Source organism: Nerophis lumbriciformis, linkage group LG28, assembly GCF_033978685.3.
Source record: "Nerophis lumbriciformis linkage group LG28, RoL_Nlum_v2.1, whole genome shotgun sequence".
NCBI classification, from domain to species: domain Eukaryota; kingdom Metazoa; phylum Chordata; class Actinopteri; order Syngnathiformes; family Syngnathidae; genus Nerophis; species Nerophis lumbriciformis.
The window spans coordinates 1,258,475-1,284,444 of NC_084575.2; the positions used below are offsets into that span (position 1 = coordinate 1,258,475).

Genomic DNA, 25,970 nt, shown 5'->3' on the forward strand with positions numbered 1-25,970 from the left:
AACAATCTTGGTCCCAGTATTGATCCCTGGGGTACACCACAAGATATATCTAGCTGTGTTGACATATTTTCAACCATCTTCACGTGTTGCTTCCTGTTGGTTAAATAGTTTCTTACCCAGTTCAAGACCAACCCTCTGATGCCATATCGTTCTAGTTTTGTTATTAAAATATCATGATTAATTGTTGTCACGACTTGATCTTGGGAGTTTGCTTTTCCGGGATGCAACGGAAAGTTGGCACGGGCGAGACGGGAATGAAGGTACATGATTTATTTATATTTATCAAAAAAAAGGAATAAACAAAAAGCGCGCACAGAGGCGGAGAATAAACTATGAAACCAAAAGACTATAGCAAAAAAGTACAAACAAAAAACACGCACAATGGCGGAGAACAAACTATGAAACCAAAAAGACTAACCATGGAACAACAACTTACTTTGGCTTGGACATAAATAGTTGCTTGAGGAATTGACATGGAAAGAAGTAACAGGCATGGACAGAGCATAAATATGGTGTGAGGTCGTCAGAAAGACAAACTGAAAAACACTGAACTTAAATACTACAGACATGATTAACGAAAACAGGTGCGTGACTCAAGACGTGAAACAGGTGCGTGACGTGACAGGTGAAAACTAATGGGTTGCTATGGTGACAATCAAGAGTGCACAATGAGTCCAAACGTGGAACAGGTGAAACTAATGGATAATCATGCAAACAAGACAAGGGAGTGAAAAGCCAGAAACCAAAGATTCCTATAACTAAACAAAAACATGACTTAAAACAAAAACATGATTACACAGACATGACAGAGCCCCTCCCTTAAGGACAGATACCAGATGTCCATAAAAAAATTAACAAGAGTCATGGGAGGGCGGGAGGGGGACATGGCGGTGGGTCGCCAGCCCAAGTGGCCCCGAATCCACCGAGGCAAAGTCAAGTGGCGGCGGCGAGTGGAACGCCGCTGCAGCAGGCGAGGCGGGCGCCCAGGGAATGGCCACATTCGTGGCCGACTGGGAGGTAGGCGCACTTGGCGTGGCGGGCGACCAGGTAGCGGCCATATCCGTAGCCGACGAGAAGGCAGGCGCGTCGTCAACTTGGCAGGCGTGGCAGCTCGGCGTGGCAAGTCAGGCGGCGAAGCTCGGCGTGACGCGTCCAGCAACGAAGCTCGGCGTGGGTCTTGGTCTTGGTCTTGGTGTGGGTCTTGGTCTTGGTGTGGGTCTTGGTCTTGGTCTTGGCATGGCGGGTCTTGGTCTTGGCATGGCAGGTCTTGGTCTTGGTCTTGGCATGGCGGGTCTTGGTCTTGGTCTTGGCATGGTGGGTCTTGGCATGGCGGGTCTTGGTCTTGGCATGGCGGGTCTTGGTCTTGGCATGGCGGGTCTTGGTCTTGGCATGGCGGGTCTTGGTCTTGGTCTTGGTGTGGGTGTGGGTCTTGGTCTTGGCATGGCGGGTCTTGGTCTTGGCATGGCGGGTCTTGGTCTTGGCATGGCGGGTCTTGCCGTCGTGGATCTGCGACTGGCGGCACTTGGCGTCGTGGAGCTGCGACTGGCGGCACTTGGCGTCGTGGAGCTGCGACTGGCGGCACTTGGCGTCGTGGAGCTGCGACTGGCGGCACTTGGCGTCGTGGAGCTGCGACTGGCGGCACTTGGCGTCTTGGAGCTGCGACTGGCGGCACTTGGCGTCGTGGAGCTGCGACTGGCGGCACTTGGCGTCGTGGAGCTGCGACTGGCGGCACTTGGCGTCGTGGAGCTGCGACTGGCGGCACTTGGCGTCGTGGAGCTGCGACTGGCGGCACTTGGCGTCGTGGAGCTGCGACTGGCGGCACTTGGCGTCTTGGAGCTGCGACTGGCGGCACTTGGCGTCGTGGAGCTGCGACTGGCGGGACTTGGCGTGGAGGGTCTTGGACTTGGCGTGGTGGGTCTTGGTCTTGGACTTGGCGTGGAGGGTCTTGGTCTTGGACTTGGCGTGAAGGGTCTTGGTCTTGGACTTGGCGTGGAGGGTCTTGGTCTTGGCTTGGCAGTGCTTGGTCTTGGCTTGGCAGTGCTTGGGGGCGTGGAGCTGGTACCAGAGCTTGGCATGATGCGGCTAGGCGTGGTGCGGGTACTGGAGTCTGCCGTGGAACTTGGCGTGGTGGAGCTGGTGCTAGCCTTGGTGCGGCAACAGATGCAGCGACAGGTGCTAGCCATGGTGCTAGCCGTGGAGCTGCGACTGGTGCTAGCCGTGGAGCAGGTGGAGGTGGCCTAGCTGGGGGTTGCGGCTCGGCAGGTCGGAAGACTGGTGAGGGCGGTCGTGCTGGAGGCTGTGGCTTGACAGGTCGGAAGACTGGTGAGGGCGGTCGTGCTGGAGGCTGTGGCTTGACAGGTCGGTAGACTGGTGGTGGCGGCCGTGAGGGAGGCTGTGGCTTGACATGGTGATGCAGAGCCACCCCACCTACACAACTCCCGACCCCAGCCCCCCCCTCAAGGGGCGGATACCAGACGCGCTCCCTGCGGTCTGGAACTCTCTGTAGGGGTGGGCGGGGGAGGGCAGAAATGTCCCCTTTATTTTGGCCACAATATTTTTCTTTATCCCCCACCTGGGGTTGTGTGGGCGGAAAAAAAAGAAAACAATTGTGACGGGGGCGGGACTTGAGTCTTGGGGGGCGGGGCATGAGTCTTGGGGGGCGGGGCATGAAATTGGGATGGCTGTGACTGACTAGACCTGATTTCTAAAAACATGTTTTGATAATGTTTTATCAAAGACATGGCATTAGAGTTTTTAGCTGGAGGCGGGTGATTTAAAGAAACAGTATTGAAAAAAAATTCCTGGGCTGTGATGTCATCCTGTGGAAGCCGGGCTGGCTCCTGCTTGCTTCCGCCCGGAGGGGGAGGGGCTTGTGGGAGTGGCGTGTCCTGCCGGCTCGCGGAAGTCTTTCCCCGTCCTTGGCGACGTTTCCGGGACGGGAGCGACGCGCCGATCGGCACCAGCTTGCCTCCATTCCCCCACATAATCCCCCTGCGCTCCCTGGGGGAATAGCGAAGCGTCTCGGCTTCCATGGCGCGCAGGACCTCCCACGTTCCTTCGTCCAATCTATCCAACTCGGCCAACTTAGGTGCGGAAAAGCGGGTCTGCTGACGACCTACTGTCACGACTTGATCTTGGGAGTTTGCTTTTCCGGGATGCAACGGAAAGTTGGCACGGGCGAGACGGGAATGAAGGTACATGATTTATTTATATTTATCAAAAAAAAGGAATAAACAAAAAGCGCGCACAGAGGCGGAGAATAAACTATGAAACCAAAAGACTATAGCAAAAATGTACAAACAAAAAACACGCACAATGGCGGAGAACAAACTATGAAACCAAAAAGACTAAACATGGAACAACAACTTACTTTGGCTTGGACATAAATAGTTGCTTGAGGAATTGACATGGAAAGAAGTAACAGGCATGGACAGAGCATAAATGTGGTGTGAGGTCGTCAGAAAGACAAACTGAAAAACACTGAACTTAAATACTACAGACATGATTAACGAAAACAGGTGCGTGACTCAAGACGTGAAACAGGTGCGTGACGTGACAGGTGAAAACTAATGGGTTGCTATGGTGACAATCAAGAGTGCACAATGAGTCCAAACGTGGAACAGGTGAAACTAATGGATAATAATGCAAACAAGACAAGGGAGTGAAAAGCCAGAAACCAAAGATTCCTATAACTAAACAAAAACATGACTTAAAACAAAAACATGATTACACAGACATGACAATTGTGTCAAATGCTTTAGTTAAGTCCATGAATACTGCGGCCGCACATTCTTTACCATCTATTACAATGCTCATTTCCTCTGTTATTTGGATTAATGCTATCCATGTTGACATATTAGCTGTGAATTCTGGTGTGTAGTTAGTAAACTGGTGTATGTCTCCATTCTTATAAATTGGTACGACTTTCGCAATTTTCATTTTGTCACCGAATTTGCGGGTTAGAAATGATACGTTGCTGATGTATGTCAGAGGTTCTGAAATGTCTTCTATAACCTTTTTTATGGTTACCATATCTATTCCATGACAGTCGGTTGAGGTCTTGGATTTACAATGTTTTACAATTTTGATTATTTCTTCTTTTGTCACGTTCTTAAGAAACATGGAATTGGGATTTCTGTCTATGAGCTCACTCAAGTCCTCAACTGATCCATCATCTGCATTTGGAAATCTTTGTTCCACATTTGTTCCGATATTAACAAAGTAATCATTAAAACGTTCAACTATTTGGTTCATGTCATATTTTGTATTTCCATGTAGAAAGTACTGGGGGTAATCTTTCTTAGCAGCATTTTTAATGATGCTATTTAGGATGCCCCATGTTGCTCTCATGTTGTTTCTATTCTTCTTTAATAATTGTCTGTAGTATTCCTTCTTACATGTTCCTAGTATACCAATTAGCTTGTTTTTATATTTCTTATACTTATTTTCTGCCTCTATAGATGTCTGTGTTATTAATATTCCATATAATGTCTTTTTTTTTGTGACAAGCATTTTTCAGTCCTTTTGTCATCCATGGTTGGTTGTTTTTCTTTTGCTTCTTACTAACTTCTTTCCATGGACAACATAAACATTGATATTATACATGTGGGCCAATATATATACATACATATATATATATATATATATATATATATATATATATATATGTATGTATATATATATATATGTATATGTATAAATATATATATATATATATATATATATATGTATATATATATATATATATATATATATATATATATATATATATATATATATATATATACATATATATATATATATATATATAGCTACACTACAAAAGTAGCTTGCCACATTAAAGCTACATTTAACAGCATTTATATATATATATATATATATATATATATATATATATATATATATATATATATATATATATACATACAGTATATATATATATATATATATATATATATATATATTTGATGTGGCAAGCTACTTTTGCAGTGTAGCTTGTAGTGTAGCGTGCTACAATTCTCTGAGGATAGCTTAGCTACATTTAATTGAGAGTAACTTGTAGCTTAGCTTACTACATTGTCCAGGTAGTTTGCCCATCACTGTCTATTTGGCCTAGCTCACATGTCAATAGTTTGAATACTGCAAACTTCAATACAGTAACACCTCATTTGTTCTGCAGACGTCCAGCGGGTGTCAGCGGGGAGTCATGAAGAGGAGTGGCACACCAGTGTGGGACAGAAGGAGCTACAGGCCCCCTCCCACATTAAAGAGGAGCAGCTTCATGATGAAGATGAAGCTCAGTCCTTACAGCTTCATCACAGTCAAAGTGAGGAGAACAGAGGGGCGGAGCTTGTAAGTCAACACATCACAGAAGCTGATGGAGAGCATTGTGAAGATATCAAGTCAGAACCAGACAGCATCTTTGCTCCACTGTCAGACATGGACCACATGATGTCACACTCTTCTGATCACAGTGACCACATCCAAAAACCTTTGGAGAGTAAAAATGACTCTAAAGGTGATACGAGACATCACACTAACAACAAACACTTTGACTGCTCTGAATGTGGGAAATCATTTAGAAAGAAGAGTAATTTTACAAGACACACGAGAACACATACTGGAGAGAAACCTTTTACTTGCTCTGTTTGTAAGAATAGTTTCTCCACAAAGCAAACCATGACCAAACACATGAGAACACACACTGGAGAGAAACCTTTTGCTTGCTATGTTTGTAAGAAGAGTTTCTCCACAAAGGGTGACATGACCACACACATGAGAACACACACTGGAGAGAAACCTTTTGCTTGCTCAGCTTGTGCTAAAAGATTAAACACTAAGAAGGAACTTATATTACATGTGAGAACACACACAGGTGAGAAACCTTTTACTTGCTCCGTTTGTAAGAAGAGTTTCTCCAAAAAGGAACACATGACCAGACACATGAGAACACACACAGGTGAGAAACCTTTTGCTTGCTCTGTTTGTAAGAAGAGTTTCTCCAGGAAGCAACAAATGACCACACACATGAGAACACACACTGGAGAGAAACCTTTTGTTTGCTCAGCTTGTGCTAAAAGATTCAAATCTAAGTGGGAAATGGTATTACACATGAGAACACACACAGGTGAGAAACCTTTTACTTGCTCTGTTTGTAAGAAGAGTTTCTCCAGAAAGCGTAACATGACCACACACATGAGAACACACACTGGAGAGAAACCCTTTGCTTGCTCAGCTTGTGCTAAAAGATTCAACACTAAGCAGGAAATTATATTACACATGAGAACACACACAGGTGAGAAACCTTTTACTTGCTCTGTTTGTAAGAAGAGTTTCTCCAGAAAGGGACGCATGACCACACACATGAGAGCACACACTGGAGAGAAACCTTTTACTTGCTCTGTTTGTAAGAAGAGTTTCTCCAGCAAGCTAGTCATGACCACACACATGAGAACACACACTGGAGAGAAACCGTATAGTTGCACTGTGTGTGATAAGATGTTCAGGTTTAAGAATCAGGTCAGTAAACACAAGTGTGAAACAGTCATAGAAGCTGCAGGGATATATAAACATTTAAACAGTGATTGTGCTAAATGTAGTTTAAAAACACAGCATGTTTAATATGAGTGTATATTTTATGTTGTTTGTAGTGCTGCTCAGTCCGAATGAGACTAACCCTAACTCCTACCCCAAATAATATCAAATAAATAAATAAATAACAATAATGATCATAATAAAACATTTGATTACTCAAAGACTTCTATGGAAATGCAAATACCGAGACTCTGATTTCCCTCGCCCGGACGCAGGTCTCTGGGGCCCCCCTCTAAAGCCAGGCCCGGAGTTAGGGCACGATGGCGAGCGCCTGGTGGCCGGGCCTGTACCCATGGGGGGATGTGGGTCCCCCCTCCAATGGGCTCACCACACATAGCAGGGGCCATGGAGATAGGGTGCGCTGTGAGCTGGGTGGCAGCCGAAGGCAGGGCACTTGGCGGTCCGATCCTTGGCTACATAAGCTAGCTCTTGGGACGTAAAATGTCACCTCGCTGGGGGAAAAGGAGCCTGAGCTAGTGTGCGAGGTGGAGAAGTTCCGGCTGGATATAGTCAGACTCACTTCGACGCACAGCAAGGGCTCTGGAACCAGTTCTCTCGAGAGGGGCTGGACTCTCTTCCACACTGGCGTTGCACGCAGTGAGAGGCGACGAGCTGGGGTAGCAATTCTTGTTGCCCCCCGGCTCAAAGCCTGCACGTTGGAGTTCAACCCAGTGGACGAGAGGGTAGCTTTCCTCCGCCTTCGGGTGGGGGGACGGGTCCTGACTGTTGTTTGTGCTTAAGCACCAAACGTTAGTTCAGAGTACCCACCCTTTTTGGATACACTCGAGGGAGTACTGGAAAGTGCCCCCCCGGGTGATTTCCTTGTCCTACTGGGGGACTTCAATGCTCATGTTGGCAACGACAGTGAAACCTGGAGAGGCGTGATTGGGAAGAATGGCCGCCCGGATCTGAACCCGAGTGGTATTTTGTTATTGGACTTTTGTGCTCGTCACAGATTGTCCATAACGAACACCATGTTCAAACATAAGAGTGTCCATATGTGCACTTGGCACCAGGACACCCTAGGCCGCAGTTTCATGATCGACTTTGTCGTTGTGTAATCGGATTTGCTACCTTATGTTTTGGACACTCGGGTGAAGAGAGGGGCGGAGCTTTCTACCGATCACCACTTGGTGGTGAGCTGGCTGCGATGGTGGGGGAGGATGCCGTACAGACCTGGCAGGCCCAAACGCATTGTGAGGGTCTGCTGGGAACGTCTAGCAGAGTCTCCTGTCAGAGAGAGTTTCAATTCCCACCTCCAGAAGAACTTTGAACATGTCACGAGGGAGGTGCTGGACATTGAGTCCGTGCCTCTATTGTCGAGGCGGCTGATTGGAGCTGTGGCCGCAAAGTAGTTAGTGCCTGTCGTGGCAGTAATCCCAAAACCCGTTGGACACCGGCGGTGAGGGATGCTGTCAAGCTGAAGAAGGAATCCTATCGGGTTCTTATGGCTCAAAGGACTCCGGAGGCAGTGGAAAGGTACCGACAGGCCAAGCGGTGTGCGGCTTCAGCGGTCGCGGAAGCAAAACCTCGGACATGGGAGGAGTTTGGAGAAGCCATGGAAAACGACTTCCGGACAGCTTCAAAGCGATTCTGGACCATCATCTGCCGCCTCAGGAAGGTGAAGCAGTGCACTATCAATACCGTGTATGGTGAGGATTGTGTTCTGCTGACCTCGACTGCGGATGTTGTGGATCAGGATGCCACCCGAACGCCTCCCTATGGAGGTGTTTCGGGAACGTCCGACCGGTAGGAGGCCGCGGGGAAGACCCAGGACACGTTGGGAAGACTATCTCTCCCGGCTGGCCTGGGAACGCCTCGGGATCCTCCGGAAGGAGCTGGACGAAGTTGCTGGGGAGAGGGAATTCTGGGCTTCCCTGCTTAGGCTGCTGCCCCCGCGTCCCGACCTCGGATAAGCGGAAGAAGATGGATGGATGGATGGATGGAAGTTGAATATGATTTTAGATTCAACAGACCTTATACAAGCATGAAACAGTTCTTTCAATAGTTTCTGTATTATAGGCTTTTGTAAACATTTCAATTAAACATATGCTTGTCTTTGTTACATGTTTCACCTTCATATTAACAAAATGCTACAACTGCAAATATTGCTAGAAGTCTTGGTTTTCTAATAAATGTGTCCTTTTAATACTTACAAAACTGAGCTTTTTTTTTTTTAAATCTTTCATTGCACTACATAAAGCTGTTATACTCTTAGATATACAGTCCTTGAATCTTGAGTCAATCAATCAATCAATCAATCAATCAATCAATGTTTATTTATATAGCCCTAAATCACAAGTGTCTCAAAGGGCTGCACAAGCCACAACGACATCATCGGTTCAGATCCCACATCAGGGCAAGGAAAAACTCAACCCAGTGGGATGACAATGAGAAACCTAAGAGAGGACCGCAGATGTGGGTGACCCCCCACCCTCCTCTAGAGGAGACCGGTGCAATGGACGTTGAGTGGGTCTAGCATAATATTGTGAAAGTCCAGTCCATAGTGGATCTAACATAATAGTGTGAGAGTCCAGTCCATAGTGGATCTAACATAATAGTGTGAAAGTCCAGTCCATAATGGATCTAACATAATAGTGTGAGGGTCCAGTCCATAGTGGATCTAACATAATAGTGAGAGTCCAGTCCATAGTGGGGTCAGCAGGAAACCATCCCGAGCGGAGACGGGTCAGCAGCACAGAGATGTCCCCAACCGATGCACAGGCGAGCGGTCCACCCCGGGTCCCGACTCTGGACAGCCAGCACTTCATCCATGGCCACCGGACCTGTGCCCCACCTCCACAAAGGAGAGGGGGACAGAGCATAAAATAAAGGAAATGGCAGATTAACTGGTCTAAAAAGGGGGTCTATTTAAGGGCTAGAGTATACAAATGAGTTTTAAGATGGGACTTAAATGCTTCTACTGAGGTAGCATCTCTAACTGTTACCGGGAGGGCATTCCATAGTACTGGAGCCCCAATAGAAAACGCTCTATAGCCCGCAGACTTTTTTTGGGCTCTGGGAATCACTAATAAGCCGGAGTTTTTTGAACGCAGATTTCTTGCCGGGACATATGGTACAATGCAATCGACAAGATAGGACGGAGCTAGACCGTGTAGTATTTTATACGTAAGTAGTAAAACCTCAAAGTCACATCTTAAGTGCACAGGAAATCAGTGCAGGTGAGCCAGTATAGGTATATATATACTGTATATATATATGTGTATATATGTGTATAAAGGTGTATACATTATAGGCGTAATATGATCAAACTTTCTTGTTCTTGTCAAAAGTCTAGCAGCCGCATTTTGTACCAATTGTAATCTTTTAATGCTAGACATAGGGAGACCCCAAAATAATACGTTACAGTGTGGTGGAATTTCTGACCTATTGAACCATATTTTGTGTCTGTCACAGTCCAAAAGAGAGCGAGGTCGAAAAGCATTAAGAATGTCTGCTCGTTTCTCTTTTTTCTATTCTGAACCATTGAAGGAGCATATGTAGGTTATAGTTGAACGAGTGGTCGGCCTGACCATTCTACAAAATGTTTTCATTGTTTATTATGGCCAAAGGATTCAAGGAGGTTGCAGAATAAACAGGTCCAAAACAACGGGACCTTGACACATGAGGGGAACACATAAATGGCCAAGTAGACCAAGTCTATGCATGATTCGCATGATTCTCCATTCATCCAACTTCTCCGGAGGACGTTGTCTGTTTGCATTGGCAATTCAATCCAACCTTGTACCAGTTGATTATGGGTAAATAAAACTTTTGTAATAAATTCACTTTTGTTGCTGTTTAAGATTCGGACCTTCCACTACATAAAATTGGCGTCACGAACAGGATGGTCTAGAACGCTGCAAGTTGATATCAGGATTTCCGATATCTCAAGGCAGACAAAGATTTGCACACGCGCATCTAAAGGTAAGCAATTTTCCTTAATGTGTAAACGCTGTCTGTCTGGAGATGGTCGGGACTGGTAAGACTAAATGATGAACCTGTTTTTGATAACAGATAGGTCTAGCCAGGTTCTCCAAAAACAACCTGGAATGGGGTATGTTATGGTTGGATTGGGTTGTTTTATATGTGATTATATTGTCTGTGTGTTTGTTTGAAAACTTGTGATTTCTTGTTTTAACAATTGTCAATACGTGGACTTTGGCGTGGTTTGTTTTCCCATGGTGCAAAGGATTTGGACCGGACACGGCGTGAAGGTGAATACATATTTTAATTATACTAAAAAAGTGCAAACAAAAGGCGTGTTCAAGGCGGAGATAAACTTGGCTAAGAAAACAAAACTTGCACAAAGGCAGAAACTATGGACATAAAACAAATAAACACTTACTGTGATGTGAACAGGGCAGCATGGACTATGAACATGAAACAGAGTGTCAGGAGTGTGTCAATAGTGTGATGTTCTCAGGCTGACAATGGGCTTAAATAAAACAGACATGATTAGTGACAGGTGCGTGAGTGCAAACCGTGAGACAGGTGAAAACTAATGGGTTGGCATGGAAACAAACACAATGGAGCGTAAACAGAAACTGAGGAGTCCAATAACCAAACAAAACAAAACATGATTAAAACAAAACATGATCACACAGACATGACAACAATAAGGGGAACTGTTAATAGAATTGTGGTGGTTCAGGAGTGTCAAGCACAAACGATTTGAGGCAAATACATTTTTTAACTTCTTCCCCCCTCTGGCGTTGTCGGCAGAGGGGGCCTTCTTCTGCAAGTACACCAGATTAGCACAGTTTGGATACAGCTAAAGTAAAGGCATTTTTAACTAACTGGTGGTATATTTGACTATAAAAAATTGTTGAAAGTTTGTGAATGTGCGACGCATCTGTCTTTGTGGAACTGCAGCGGTGAAAAGGCCTCATTTTAAGTGACCTTTTCAGTGACTCCGGTAAAGGAGATCGACTGAGCTGATGTTTGTCACGGCGTTCTGATTAGTGTGCTGCAGTTAGACCAGGGGTCAGCAACCTTTACCACTCAAAGAGCCATTTTGACCAGTTTCACAAATTAAAGAAAACAATGGGAGCCACAAAACACTTTTGAAATGTAAAATGAAATAACATTGCGTACAGTTTTTTCTTGCTTTGTGCTATGTATAAACCAGGGGTCTCAGACAGGCGGTCTGCACCTTCATATGAAAATGTAATGTTAGTGCGGCCCGCGAGTTTTATATGGACGGCGCTTGACAGCGTCATACTTGCCAACCCTCCCGATTTTTCCCGGGAGACTCCCGAAATTCAGGGCTACTATTCTCTCCAACGTCCGCTGATTTTCACCCAAGCAACAATAATAAGGGCGTGCCGTGATGGCACAGCATTTCACACTCTCTCCCACTTGTACAAACAGCGTGCAAGTTTATTCACATTTTGTATGCACGCCCTTAATTTTGTTGTTAGGGTGAAATTGTTAAGGTGAAAATAAATAATAAAAAAGATCTGAGAATATATACCCCAGGAGATTTCTGGGAGTGGCACTGAAATTCTGAAGTCTCCTGGGAAAATCGGGAGAGTCGGCAAGTAATAGTGATGGGATCGGCAGTTCTTTTGACTGTACTGAATCACTAGAATCAGTTTCTTTAATTGAGTCGTTCAAAAAATGTGTTCACCGAATCCCCCCCCAAAAAAATAAAAAATAAAAATAGGAGGGGGCGGGGCGTGCGTAGTACAGTACAGTGCAGACATTCGCGGGAGAAGCAGCAAATAGGGTGAACGCGAGTCCCTACACAGCTCTGTGCATGCAGTACACCAGGCAGTGAGTGACACAGTCAGCACAGTTCAGTAAGTCAACCTGAATCACTTCTGCAGCAGCAGTTCTGTGTGCAGGTCGGCGAATCATGAGTCAGTCAGTAACAGCTTCCCCAGCGGCAGATCTCGGTGTGTGTCAGTTGGCCAACGACACAAGCCCTCAGCACCCAATGAACGACGCGCACAGTGACTGAACGAGAGCCTCAATGTGACGTCCTCCTCCGCGACACAGTCACTTCTCTGTGTCAGTAGGTTCGCCAGTCCTCATTCTGTCGTTCACTGAGTGATTCATGTCGTTAATCCGCGGTGAACGAATTGTTCGCTCAGTCCCTCCCCCCGCCCCCATGATGAGTAGCTGGCTGCGTCGTTCGCCGACGTCGAGGGTTCAGTGAGTCACAGAATGCGCCAGTTCCACTCATCCTGGCATGGTCGCGGCGGAGCTCAACTGAACTGAGAAAGGAACGAATCAGTTCATGAAGTGATTCGGTTCAGTACGTTCACTCAAAAGATTTGTTCATTCGAACGAATCGTTCGCGAACGACACAACATTAGCAAGTAAGCAGCTGAGCCGCATCAGAATGGTCAAAGAGCCGCGGGTTGCCGACCCCTGAGTTAGACAGATGGAGATCGGGCTCCATATAGTTGAAGCGTTGGTGAAACTGTATGGAACTGACCAAACATGATGGCTGTAGAATTGTTGACTGATTACCAGTGATTCTACGCCGCCTTTAGGCTGGTTTCCGTGTTGGTCAGGGTGGTAACGCAGGGTCTGCTCCGCTGGACGGGTTAATCGCCGTTTTATGAGTAAGAAGTGACCTGCGTTCGTGTTATGAGACGGCCGTTCCACAAAAAGCACGCGTGTATAATTGTTAATATTGTCCGGACATTGGGGTGGGTTGTATTTTGTTAATGTGTGTGTGTGTTGGTGAATGTTGAAAAGTGTGTTGGATGTGGAGTGATTCAGTTTTATTATTGGTACATTTATATATGCGTAACTTAATAAGAATTGTGTATGCACCTGCGGGTCTGACTTTTTCATTTTCCCTCTCTTGAAAGAGTTAATCATTACTCCCACACACACCCGCATCCCCTCACATCCCTGCTAATCTGTAAAGGTTTGGAAATTGTCCAAAATGTGTGTGTGTATGAGAAGATAGACAAAGTTTATGTTCGGAAATCATATGAGTGAATCCATCCATCCATTTATCTTCTTCCGCTTATCAGAGGTCGGGTCGCGGGGGCAGCAGCCTAGGCAGGGAAGCCCAGACTTCTCTCTCCCGAGCCATTTCGTCCAGCTCAGAGTGAATAATAAATGTTGTTTATTATTATTAGGTTCTGATATAATACAGCTGTGCTTCTGGGTGAGAAAAATAGTTGACTGTTGAGGTTGTTTTGTCTGTGTGAGTCTGATTGTGACTGTGTGATATTATAGTTTTGTAGAAAAGTGTCTGAGATGAAAAAGGCTCGCTCGTTGTTGATTTTTTTGTGCACGTGTGACGCAGTAAGAAGAAGAGGCGGCTCTGTTAGGAGACATTTTGAGATTCTGGTTCTCCTGCAGATGCCCTCCCACCTCGCCTGTTTAAGGAGGTACTTGCTACTATTGGATCAAGTGTCCTTAACATTATCAATAGTAGCCTCTCTTCTGGAATAGTTCCAGTAGAGTTTAAACATGCAGTGGTACGACCTCTACTTAAAAAACCCAGCCTCGACCCCTCTCTCCTCTCTAACTTCAGACCTATCTCTAATCTTCCATACATTTCCAAAATATTAGAGAAGGTTGTCTACAGTCAGTTGTTGCCCTTCTTAGAGGATAATGGTATCACTGAGCTGTTCCAGTCCGGTTTTAAAGCCCTCCACAGCACAGAGTCAGCGCTTCTAAAAGTTTTTAACGATATCCTCCTGTCCACTGATTCTGGTAAATATGTTGTCCTGGTGCTTTTAGATCTGTCTGCTGCGTTCGACACCGTCGACCACGCCACCTTAATCACTCGTCTTGAGAACTGTGTGGGCATTAAGGGCGCCGCCCTCAACTGGTTCCGGTCGTACCTAACCGACAGGAGTTTTTGTGTAAAAGTAGACAGTTTTATGTCGTCCACAGCTCCTTTACCACATGGGTCCCCCAGGGCTCAATCCTTGCCCCAATTTTATTTGCGCTTTACCTTCTCCCCCTTGGTTCTATTTTTAGGAAGTACAGTATTGCATTTCATTTTTATGCCGATGACTGCCAGATTTATTTTCCCATGGCACAAAATAACACGGTTCAACGTCTTATTGACTGCCTGCACGACATCAAAGTCTGGCTTTCAGCTAACTTCCTGAGCCTAAATGAAGATAAAACAGAAGTTATGTTGTTCGGTCCAAGTCGCTCTCCCTCCCCCAACGTTGACCTCGGCACTCTGATCCCGTATCTCAGCGACTCTGTCACAAACCTGGGGGTAAAGTTTGACTCAGATTTTAAATTCGAAAAACAAATCAGCAGCGTCGTTCAAAAAAGCTTTTATCAATTACGCCAAATAGCGAAAGTGAAACCGCTTCTATCAAGACATGATCTTGAGAAATTAATCCACGCTTTTATCTCGACTCGTCTTGATTATTGTAATGCCCTGTATGTTGGCATTAGCCAGGCCTCCCTCGCCCGCCTGCAGCTCGTGCAGAACTCTGCTGCTCGTCTGCTAACACAGACCCGCAGACGTGAGCACATCACCCCTATTTTAGCGTCCCTTCACTGGCTCCCTGTGCGTTACCGAATACATTTTAAACTCCTTTTATTTGTTTTTAAATGTCTAAACAACCTCGCGCCAACCTATCTCTCCGACCTCCTTCAGCCTTACTGCCCCACCCGATCCTTAAGATCAGCCGATCAGCTGCTGTTGACGGTCCCTGACACAAGGCTGAAGCTTAGAGGTGACAGAGCTTTCGCCGTTGCTGCTCCCAAGCTCTGGAACGACCTACCCCTGAGTGTTAGACAAGCCTCCTCTCTTCCTGTTTTTAAATCTCTCTTAAAAACATACTTTTATTCCATGGCTTTTAACACTGAGTGATATCCATCCTGCAATGGCGCCCCATAATACACCTGCTGTGATCCTGTTTTTATGTTTTTATGTTTTTATTCATTCTATTTTAATTATTTATTTTTTGTCGTGTTCTGTTTGTGTTGTGTTATGTTTGCTCGGTACTCGTTTTATCTTTTAACCTGCTCATTGTACAGCACTTTGGCTACCCCTGTGGTGAATTTTAAATGTGCTTTATAAATAAAGTTGATTTGATTTGATTTGATAAGAGGTGTGTCGTTGTGACGAGGTTGTGTGACGTGCTGCACGTTAGACGTGGGCCGGAGAGGTGTGTCACTGTTAGCATAGCATAGGTTAGCATAAATTAGATTAGCATAGGATTAGTTTAGCAAAAATTAGCTTACTGAGGCCTAGTAAGGCTAGGTTAGCATTTAGCTTGGCATTACAAAATGTGAGTGGACAGCTTTCTCAGTCTGAAGAGAGTGCTGACAGGTTGTACTGTTATCAGTTATAGAGGTAATGGAAAAGAACATGATTTATTAACGCCTTTTGACATATCAGGGACATTTAATGATCACTTGACATGCAAATTCTACATATGACACCTTTAATATTGCTAAATTAACACAACACATCAGTTTAGGTAATCCCTGCATATTTACTGCTCCTGTTGTGTTCTAATTAAATTAAGTAATTCATTTATACAGCACACATTCTCATATTGTGTATTAATTATGATACATTGTTGTATTGTTGTAACAGTCAAACTGGTGTTCAACATATGGACGGACTATCCGTGACTTGTGAATTTATAAAATGACATGTGTTTTTGTAAAACTGAAAGTGAAATAAAAACCATTGTTTTCTTTTGCAAGAAGTGATAAACAGCGCCCTCTGGCGAGAGTGTAAAAGTTTACAGCACCTGGTATTCCCAGGCGGTCTCCCATCCAAGTACTAACCAGGCCCGACCCTGCTTAGCTTCCGAGGTCGGACGAGATCGGGCGTGTTCAGGGTAGTATGGCCGTAAGCCGAAAGACGAGGTAAAAACAACCTTTTTAAGGGTAACTCTTACAGACGGGGTGAGAGACAATTATTATTTATCTTAGAGCCTGTCGCGCATGCGTACACTAATGTGCTTTTTCTGTCTGTGTGAGGTGCAGCTCTCCATCCATTGTCTACCGCTTGTCTCTTTTGGGGTGGCAGGGGGTGCTGGAGCCTATCCCAGCTCCATTCAGATGCCACCTCATCACAGCTCTCAACACTACTTTATGCTTAGGGACCGTCAATAAATCACTATTGTCTTGAAAAATGTATATCTGCTACATCAAAACACTGACTCATCTAAAAGAAGGTAAATAATTAGTCATACCTCCTTATTGTGCATGCCCATTATTTCATAATTCTAACATATATATATCCATGTTTAATATAACAAAATAAGGATATTTTCCCAATAGTCTCCATGTCATACAATTTAGTAACCTAATTCCACTTATTAGCCGTGCTAACCTTTTAGTGTAACGCACAACTTTTTATTTTAAAATAGGGTTTTATTAAAAAAAAAAAGTTTTTTAATAAAGATCATGTGCGTGATGATATATCTTATACAGATAATTAGCAGCATTTTTATTAGCTCCAAATGAGAGTCAAGTTGGTTTTATGTTGGATAGTCGTAGTTGTTGCGGGAGCTAAAAATGAAACCATGATTTTCAATATTACAAATTTATATAAAATCAAATTAAACTTACATTTTAAAACAAAAAGGTGTGAAACACATTAGAGAAAACACTTCAAATATCAAGTGAATTTGGGATTTTAGGTCATATGACCAGGAATCTATTGAAAATAAACATTTGTTTTTAATATCAAAATGTTTTTGATCCTATTTTAAAATAAAAGGTTAGCACGACTAATATAAAGTGGAATTTGGTTACTAAGTTGCATGATGACATGGAGACGTTTAAAACAAATAATTATTGTTTACATTAAAAAATGATTTAAATTATAAAATCAGGAACGATATTAAAACTGTAGGACTATTTATTTGACCTCCTTTTAGATGAGTCAGTGTTTTGATGTAGCAGATATACATCTTCGAAGACAATAGTAATTTATTGACGGTCCCTAAGCATAAAGTAGTGTTGAGAGCGGCACCTCTCCTGCAATCTCCCCGCAGCATGAGAGAGCAGTGTGGGCACAGTGAGGGGGAGCTTCCGCTGGAGCTCCGGAGGCAAATATCCACCGTGAAAGCAACTTGACCGCCGTAGCAAAGGAAGACAATCACACAGACAGAAAAAGCACATTAGTGTACGCATGCGCGCCAGGCTCTAAGATAAATAACAATTTTCTCCCATCCCGTCTGTAAGAGTTACATTTAAAAAGGTTGGTTTTACCTCGTCTTTCGGCTTACGGCCATACTACCCTGAACACGCCCGATCTCGTCCGATCTCGGAAGCTAAGCAGGGTCGGGCCTGGTTAGTACTTGGATGGGAGACCGCCTGGGAATACCAGGTGCTGTAAGCTTTTACACTCACGCCAGAGGGCGCTACAAAGTGCTGAGACTACAGCTGTTGTGATTCAGGTATTGCTTTAATTGCAACTATTCCAAAATAAGGGAACATATTCGGTTATTATAATAAAATTCCACTTAATATTTACAACTACAGTTGCAAGTACAAACCTTTACAACAGGATTTAAAACACAAATACCAACTAGAGCAATATTTAGATTGATTTAAAAATAATGGTGTGGTCTTTTGCAGTCAGTCAACCTCGCCCACGCCTCCTACCACTCCGTCCTGCATGAAGCTGAGGAGCCACGACTCGTCTCGCTCTGATCAGGCAACTTATCATTTAAAGGGGTCATATAAGCTACTGTTTATTTACCAAAATAAGTTGTATGTCTTTGTTTTGAAAATGTAAAAGTGCATTTTTATTTTCAGGATGTTGAAATAGTTGTACCGGTGGTGGGGGGAAAGAGCTGGTTACTTGTTTCTCTCGCGAGATCTGGAAAAGAGCTGGTTACTTGTTTCTCTCGCGAGATCTGGAAAAGAGCTGGATTGTACTTGTTTCTCTTGCGAGATCTGGAAAAGAGCTGGTTACTTGTTTCTCTCGCGAGATCTGACAAGACTGCGCGCGAAGCAAACAGGGCGAGGATAAAGCAAGATGGCGTCTGACGGTGAAGACGTTATTGCAGTCGTCACAGTTCAGTGTTCTTAATCTGTGCGTCCATGTACACATATATGTCCTTTATTACACTCTATTAAATAGAGTCATAATAACTGTTTGTATATTAGTCTGAGCGCACTTCTCGAGCTAGCTTAGCTTGCTAGTTAGCTTAGCTTGTTAGCTGCTAACAAAGAGAGATGAAAACACATCGCTAAGCAGAGATCAAGTGTGAGTGTAAAGTGTTGTGATTGTGTGAAAATGTGCGAAAGAACCATAGCAGAGTACGAGGAGGAACTTTGTCCAACAAAAGAGGAGAAGGAGCGACAACATGAAAAACATCAAGTTGTGTTACACACAACAGGTTTGTTTACTTCTTACTCTCACATCTTTACTAACTTTATATTTATTATTAACACTTTTCTTCAATAGATTGTCTATAGGAAGATGAATTGTCATGTGAGGATGTTCAGACACACAATATTTATGAGAGGTTGATGTTCCTCTCAGTTTGTAACAAAGTGTATCAACATGTTTACACAAAACTCACACAGTCACCGGGGGAATATTCCAGAGAGCAGGTTAAGTGCAAACTCCTGAGTATGTAAAGCTCCAGAGTTTGACCTCCAAAAATAAGAGAGGTAAGACAAAGTCAGAGTCAGTTACCATGGTAACTGACGCTGTAAACCTAGCCTGCTAGCTGGCAGGTTTGATAAGTTATTTGTGTGTGTAAAAGCTATACTGACCTGTTATTTCCTTCATATTGGTGCAGCCATTAACCTACTACAACACCTGCTACATCCACCTACTCAGTGGCCTAGTGGTTAGAGTGTCCGCCCTGAGATCAGTAGCTTGTGTCATACCAAAGACTATAAAATTGGGACCCCTCACCTCCCTGCTTGGCACTCAGCATCAAGAATTTGAATTGGGGGTTAAATCACCTTAAAAAAGATTTCCCGGGCGCGACCACCGTTGCTGCTCACTGCTCCCCTCACCTCCCAGGGGGTGATCAAGGGTGATGGGTCAAATGCAGAGAACAATCTGGCCACACCTAGTGTGTGTGTGACAGTCATTGGTACTTTAACTTTTTAATGTGGCAGTGATTGTGGAAAAAACAAAGCCTGATCTAAAGATGACATCTTGATCTCATACCATCTCAAACCAATTGACCGTTCATTATTAAGTGAAATGTCTTAAAGTCGCTTAAATTTGTCTTTAACCAAGAAACACTAAGTTTTATCCAGTTACTCGATTAAACGAAAACATTTCCAGTAGAACACTTGATTAATAACATGTTCAATAGCCACAGCCCTATATTTCATGTACCATTTAATATTTAGCATGTAGGAGTTAAAATGTGTTTTGTTTGTGTCCTGTAGACATCCATCAGCTGATTGGACACCAAGAAGAATGTCTCCCTCATCTGCAGGGGGATAGTTTCACTTTAGAGGATCCACAGCCCTCACACATGAAAGAGGAAGAGGAGGGAGAGTGTGTTGTAGGGCAGGAGGAGGATGATGTCAGCAAGTTTCCACTGACTGTTGTCTCTGTGAAGACTGAAGAGCATGAAGACAAAGCACCTGAGTCCTCACAGCTTCATCACAGTCCAAGTAAGCACAACATCCACATATCATCTAATACAATGTTTGTGACACATGTTCATCCGGGGGCCACATTTATGACTAAAGATGGAGATATACTTGCTTTTTAACACCACCATTTAAAAATGAATGCTCATCAATCATCAACAGTGTAATTGCTGGGGTGTAACCATGTGACCTAGAGGCCGTCCTCCTTACCTCACGTGGTCAAATGAAGGCAAATATTCAATATGGCTACTGTTTATTTACCTTTAGCAGCACACATGTCAGCATATTTCAAAGGTTTAGTGGTGAAGATAAAGGCCTACTGAAATGCGATTTTCTTATTCAAACGGGGATAGCGGTTCCATTCTATGTGTCATACTTGATCATTTCGCGATATTGCCATATGTTTGCTGAAAGGATTTAGTAGAGAACATCGACAATAAAGTTCGCAACTTTTGGTCGCTGATAAAAAAGCCTTGCCTGTACCGGAAGTAGCAGACGACTAGCGTGACGTCACAGGTTGTGGATCTCCTCACATCCGCACATTGTTTACAATCATGGCCACCAGCAGCGAGAGCGATTCGGACCGAGAAAGCGACGATTTCCCCATTTATTTGAGCCATGATGAAAGATTCGTGGATGAGGAAAGTGAGAGTGAAGGACTAGAGGGCAGTGGGAGCGATTCAGATAGGGAAGATGCTGTGAGAGGCGGGTGGGACCTGATATTCAGCTGGGAATGACTAAAACAGTAAATAAACACAAGACATATATATACTCTATTAGCCACAACACAACCAGGCTTATATTTAATATGCCACAAATTAATCCCGCATAACAAACACCTCCCCCCTCCCGTCCATATAACCCGTCAATACAACTCAAACACCTGCACAACACACTCAATCCCACAGCCCAAAGTACCTTTTACCTCCGTAAAGTTCATACAGCACATATATTTCCCCAAAGTCCCCAAAGTTACGTACGTGACATGCACATAGCGGCACGCACCTACGGGCAAGCAATCAAATGTTTGGAAGCCGCAGCTGCATGCGTACTCACGGTACCGCGTCTGCGCATCCAACTCAAAAGTCCTTCTGGTAAGAGTCTCTGTTGTCCCAGTTCTCCACAGGCCAATGGTAAAGCTTGACTGTCATCTTCCGGGAATGTAAACAATGAAACACCGGCTGTGTTATCCGGCACACCAGTCAAGGGGTGCATTCTACGGCGGGGGTGCGTTATCCGGCACAACACCTGCCGCAATACACCGCTTCCCACCTACAGCTCTCTTCTTTGCTGTCTCCTTTGTTCATTGAACAAATTGCAAAAGATTCACCAACCCAGATGTCCAGAATACTGTGGAATTTTGCGATGAAAACAGACGACTTAATAGCTGGCCACCATGCTGTCCCAAAATGTCCTCTACAATCTGTGACGTCACGCGCAGGCGTCATCATACCGAGACGTTTTCAGCAGGATATTTCGCGCAAAATTTAAAATTGCACTTTAGTAAGCTAACCCGGCCGTATTGGCATGTGTTGCAATGTTAAGATTTCATCATTAAAAGATAAACTATCAGACTGCGTGGTCGGTAGTAGTGGGTTTCAGTAGGCCTTAAGATAAGAGGTGTATACCATGTATCATTTTTTTTTAGTACTGGTTCCTAACTATGTCGTCCATGAGGACCGTGAAGATTCTGGACTAACGACACAACTATTTGTATTTTTAATTCCAGCTGACTGACGTAACTATGACACGTTGTCACATTGAATTCAGCTGCCGCTGCGACACATTAAAATCAGCTTTGAATAATGAATAATAAGGAAGCAACAACACGCAAAAGTGTGATGTGTGTGTTATTGACAAGAAGATGACATAACTGCATTTCACCTTGCACTGCACACATAGTTGACTTCTTTAACACTTCAAATAAACAGCTGTTTTTTTTCTTTCTTTTCTTCTTCTTTATTTAACCAGGTAAAAATCCCATTGAGTTCAAATATCTATTTTCCAAGGGAGACCTGACCAAGAGGGCAGCAGCAAGGTTACATTAAAAACAGTAAACAACACATAAAACATGACATTTACAACATTAAAACTTGCTGACATAACACATGTGCATACAGACAAGGTAGACTGCAATCCTTTCACAGAAGCTTTAAACTCATTCAATGTAACAAGGGTTTGAAGTTGAATATTGGATTGTAGGTTATTCCAAGCCTTCGCTGCTGAAAACCTAAATGCTTTCTTGCCCAGTTCAATTCTTACTTTGGGGACAACAAATTGCAGAACATTCATTGAACGAAGATTGTGACTTCCTTGTTTCTTTGTAAAAATACAAGACAGATAAGATGGGGTGATACCCAGAATGGTTTTGTAGATGAACACGTACCAATGATTATGGCGTCGAGCACATAAAGATGTCCAGTTAACCATTGAGTATAACACACAATGGTGAGTAGGTTAACCATTGAGTATAACACACAATGGTGAGTAAGTTAACCATTGAGTATAACACACAATGGTGAGTAAGTTAACCATTGAGTATAACACACAATGGTGAGTAAGTTAACCATTGAGTATAACACACAATGGTGAGTAAGTTAACCATTGAGTATAACACACAATGGTGAGTAAGTTGGTGATGAATCTCAGTGCCCCGTGGTACACACTATCCAGCTTGTGGAGACAACCAGCAGTAGCATTCATGTACAACACATCTCCATAGTCAATAACAGGTAAAAAGGTTGTTTCCACCAATTTCTGTTTCACAGTAAAAGAAAAGCAAGACTTGTTTCTATAATAAAATCCCAGTAAAAGTTTCAGTTTTTTTTACAACATACTGAATGTGTTCCTTAAAACTCAAGTGGTAATCAATTAAAAATCCAAAATATTTTAAAACAGATACTAACACAATTTTGTTGCCCATTTCTTGTTCAAATGTTCTCACACAGTGCTGATCTTACAGTTTTTGATGTGGTAAAGAACATACACTTTGTTTTCTCTGCATTTAAAAGCAGTTGAAGATAGCAAAGTTGTTCTTGTACTCTGTCAAATGCATGTTGTAGATATTTAAAGGCCTCAGCAGGAGTGGGTGCTGTGCAGTATATGACAGTATCATCAGCGTAGGAATGGAAAGTTGAGTTCGGAATATTCTGTCCAAGATTATTAATTATTAATTAATAATGGGCCCAACACAGAACCTTGAGGGACACCTTTTTTCACTTGCAGTACGTCCGAGATGGAACCCTCTATCTGAACAGCCTGAGTTCTGCTTGTGAGGTCATTTGCAAACCATCCAACTGCTTGCTGAGAAAAACCAATAGCTGAAAGACGTTTGATTAAAATTACATGATCAACAGTATCAAATGCCTTTGGAAAGTCAATAAAGAGGGACAGACAGCACTGCTTCTTGTCAAGAGCTTCAGTTACATCATTTATAAACTTCATAGCAGCAGAAACAGTACTGGGATTTCTGCCAAAACCTGACTGAAATGGTGACAGAATAAAGTTGGTGTCCAAAAAGTCTTTTATCTGTTCACTGATAAGGGATTCAAGCACTTTTGCCAGAACAGAGAGTTTAGAGATTGGTCTGTAATTATTTAGATTACTAGGGTCACCTCCTTTTAATAGGGCGATTACAAGGGCAGATTTCCAATCCAAGGGGATTTCATTTGAAATTAGAGTAAGGTTAAAAATGTGAGTCAGTGGTCCAGCTATAATTTCAGCTGCCAACTTTAGGAAGAGCGGCTCCAACTTATCTGAGCCAGCTGGTTTTCTAGGTTTAAGTTGTTTTAGAGCACTCATTACCTCTGTTGTGGTAAAAGGCGTAAAGTTAAAAACTTGGGTATTTTCAACGGTTCTTTTTGTTAGCGGAACTTCAGTAAAGTTGTCAGAATTATAGAGAAAACCAGAGGAAATAAAATGATTATTATAATGACTACCCATTTCTCTTCTGTCACTTACTCTGACACCATCAACAAGTATACTAGGTGGGAGATTGACTGAATTACAGCAGGCGGACAAAGATTTGATGATTTTCCAAAACTTCTTTTGGTGTTTGAGGTTTTCAGTTGTTGTGGAGAAATAAAATTCTGATTTGACTTTCCGAAGGAGAGAGGTAAATTGATTTTTTAATTGTCTAAAATTCAACCAATCTGCTTCCAACCCTGACTTGCGTACCCTGGCCCAAGCAGCATTACGCTCATGCAATACATCTGACAGGTCCGATGTAAACCACTGATTGTCACGTCCTTTAACCCTACATTTTAAAAGGGGCATGTTTGTTCACTATACTCAAACAGTTTTTGTGAAAATATTTCCAAGCCAGTTCAACATTATCAAAAAGAGCAATTCTATCCCAATTAAAAAGATGCAAGTCATGTAAAAAAGCTTGCGTCTCAAATAATTTCATATTATGTTTTTCAAGAAGACGAGGCTTGCTTTTAGGAATCCTTGTGTCTCGCACTACTGCAATCACACAATGATCACTCACATCATTAGGGAAAACACCAGATGCAACACATTTAAAGGGCATATTTGTTAGAATTAAGTCAATGAGTGTAGCTTTTTGAGGGCATTTAGGATTAGGTCTTGTAGCTGAGTTAATTAATTGTGTTAAATTTAGAGATTCACACTGTGCTTTCAAAGAGTCAGACACAAATGTGAGCCAGTCCCAGTTCAAATCACTATTTAATTGTATTTCAGTTGAGACAGAAGCTTCACAAGAGTAGATAGGGAATTACTAGGGCAGGGGTCGGCAACTTTTACCACTCAAAGAGCCATTTTGACCAGTTTCACAAATTAAAGAAGATAATGGGAGCCACAAAACTCTGTTGAAATTTAAAATGAAATAACACTACATACAACGTTTTTTTTTTTGCTTTGTGCTATGTATAACCAGGGGTCTCAGACACGCGGCCCGCACCTTAATATGAAAATTGAATGTTACTGCGGCCCGAGAGTTTTATATGAATGGCGCTTGACAGCGTCATACTTGCCAACCCTCCCGATTTTTCCGGGAGACTACGAATAATTTCAGGGCAACCATTCTCTCGAGCGTGCCGTGATGACACGGCATTTAACGCCCTCTACAACCTGTACAAACAGAGTGCCGGCCCAGCCACAGGATGTATGAGGCTTCTGCTAACTCACACAAATGACAGCAAGGCATACTTGGGGGCGCCTCTAGGGCGTCTCCAGCCAGCTCGCTGCGGGTTGAAGTCCAGGATTTTGCGCGTGGGGTGTTCCCCCGGCAGGCAGATGACATGGCCATACCAGCGCACTCGCCGCATTGCCGCGAGGCGAGAGGCTAGGAGCTGTTGGGTTAGCTCTCTTAGGGTCTTGTTGGTGACATGCTGGCTCCACGTGATGCCTTCTATCCTCCTGAGGGCTCTGGAATCAAAGCCATCTAGCCTGGCCGCCAGGATGTTATTCAGCGGCCATGTTTCCGAACCGTACAGAAGGACAGAGATGACAGAGGAATTGTAGACCCTCAACTTGGTGTCCCGAGATATGTGCCGGTGTCGCCACAACGGTCTCCACAGGGACTGCATGACGGAGGCTGCAAGGGTGCGACGGCGGTCCACCTCTCGTTTGAGGTCGCCGGTGTTGGTGACTGTCGAGCCGAGGTATCTGAAGGTAGGGACAAAGTGGACAGGGGTATTCTCAAATAAGAAGGGTGGTGGGTCAGGTCCATCGCCGATATGCATGAGTTCGGTTTTGGACCAGCTGATTTTCAGGCTGAGCTGTTTGGTCTCCTCATCAAACACACCAAGGGCCTCCCTGAGCTGGTCAGCGGTCTCACTGAACAGGGTGGTGTCATCGGCGTATTCGAGGTCCTTTAG

General features: G+C 43.8%; 1 protein-coding gene and 2 non-coding genes across 3 annotated transcripts in view; 2 read left to right on the forward strand and 1 right to left on the reverse strand.

Annotated features, from left to right (window-relative positions):
* LOC133570515 (uncharacterized) overlaps nt 1-25,970 on the forward strand; it is a 905,074-nt gene that overhangs the window by 245,056 nt on the left and 634,048 nt on the right. The gene's annotated exons all lie outside the window — the stretch shown is intronic.
* LOC133571185 (5S ribosomal RNA) lies at nt 16,287-16,405 on the reverse strand. Its single transcript, XR_009810341.1, has one exon. It is a non-coding gene; the product is annotated as a 5S ribosomal RNA (ribosomal RNA).
* On the forward strand, nt 17,781-17,899 carry LOC133571336 (5S ribosomal RNA). Its single transcript, XR_009810427.1, has one exon. It is a non-coding gene; the product is annotated as a 5S ribosomal RNA (ribosomal RNA).